The sequence below is a fragment of the Schistocerca gregaria genome, unplaced genomic scaffold (assembly GCF_023897955.1).
Source record: "Schistocerca gregaria isolate iqSchGreg1 unplaced genomic scaffold, iqSchGreg1.2 ptg000492l, whole genome shotgun sequence".
In the NCBI taxonomy this organism is placed as follows: domain Eukaryota; kingdom Metazoa; phylum Arthropoda; class Insecta; order Orthoptera; family Acrididae; genus Schistocerca; species Schistocerca gregaria.
The window spans coordinates 2,340,208-2,342,215 of record NW_026061899.1 but is presented as its reverse complement, the minus strand read 5'-3'; positions in this window follow the sequence as shown (position 1 = coordinate 2,342,215).

Here is a 2,008-nt window from a genome sequence, read left to right as displayed (position 1 = left end):
AAAAACTTGAATTGTAATACTTCTTACTGGCTATTACATCAACTTAGAAGCTTCATCTGTGTTCTACTATGGTGCTTTTCGTGTCTCTGCATACCGCAGAACGCGACATAGCTTTGCAGACGATAAATGTAACTGTTTCAGACAGAACTGCGGCCAATGTGACGATCTGGCTTTAAGTCGATTCGATAACAAATGACAAATACGGACTTATTTCTCAGCTTTATACCACATATGAACACTTTTCACATTCTCCCGTGCAACGCGGCTGCTAGTCATCCTTTCATGCAAAATCTTAAGTTCCTAGCTCATGTCCAAGGTAAAAAAGAAGGGTAAAAAGTCAATAATCGATAACAAAAACTTGAATAGTACTACTTCATACTAGCTATTACATCAACTTAGAAGCTTCATCTGTGTTCTACTATGGTGGTTTTAGTGTCTCTGCATACCGCAGCACGCCACATAGCTTTGCAGACGATAAATGTAACCGTTTCAGACAGAACTGCGGCTAATGTGACGATCTGGCTTTAAGTCGATTCGATAACAAATGACGAAAACGGACGTATTTCCCAGGTTTTTACTACAGATGAACACTTTTCACATTCTCCCGTGCTACTCCGCTGATAGTCCTCCTTTCATGCAAAATGTTACAGTCCTAGCTCATGTCCAAGGCACCAAAGGCAGTTAAAAAGTCAATAATCGATAACTAAAACATGAATTGTACTACTTCTTACTGGCTATTACATCAACTTAGAAGCTTCATCTGTGTTCTACTATGGTGCTTATATTGTCTCCGCATACCGCAGCACGCGACATAGCTTTGCAGACGATAAGTACAACCGTTTCAGAGAGAAGAGCGGCCTATGTGACGATCTGGGTTTAAGTCGATTCGATAACAAATGACGAAAATGGACGGATTTCTCAGGTTTTTACTACGTATGGACAACTCATCACACTCTCCCGTGCAACTCGGCTGCTAGTCCTCCTTTCATGCAGAATCTTAAGGTCCTAGCTTATGTCCAAGGCACCAAAGCCAGCAAAAAAGTCAATAATCGATAACTGAAATTTGAATTGTACTACTTCTTACTGGCTATTACATCAACATAGAAGCTTCATCTGTGTTCTTCTATGGTGCTTTTAGTGTCTCCGGATACCGCAGCACGCGACATAGCTTTGCAGACGATAAGTACAACCGTTTCAGAGAGAAGAGCGGCCTATGTGACGATCTGGCTTTAAGTCGATTCGATAAAAAATGACGAATACGGACGGATTTCTCGGCTTTATCCCACATATGAACACTTTTCACATTCTCCCGTGCAACGCGGCTGCTAGTCATCCTTTCACGCAAAATCTTAAGTTCCTAGTTCATATCCAAGGTACCAAAGAATGGTAAAAAGTCAATAATTGATAACAAAAACTTGAATTGTACTACTTCATACTAGCTATTACATCAACTTAGAAGCTTCATCTGTGTTCTACTATGGTGCTTTTAGTGTCTCTGCATACCGCAGAAGACGACATAGCTTTGCAGACGATAAGTACAACCGTTTCAGAGAGAAGAGCCCCCAATGTGACGATCTGGCTTTAAGTTGATTCGATAACAAATGACGAATACGGACTTATTCCTCAGCTTTATACCACATATGAACACTTTTCACATTCTCCCGTGCAACGCGGCTGCTAGTCATTTTTTCATGCAAAATCTTAAGTTCCTAGCTCATGTCCAAGGTACCAAAGAAGGGTAAAAAGTCAATAATCGATAACAAAAACTTGAATTGTACTACTTCATACTAGCTATTACATCAACTTAGAAGCTTCATCTGTGTTCTACTATGGTGCTTTTAGTGTCTTTGCATACCGAAGCACGCGACATAGCTTTGCAGACGATAAATGTAACCGTTTCAGACAGAACTGCGGCTAATGTGACGATCTGGCTTTAAGTCGATTCGATAACAAATGACGAAAACGGACGGATTTCTCAGGTTTTTACTACAGATGAACACTTTTCACA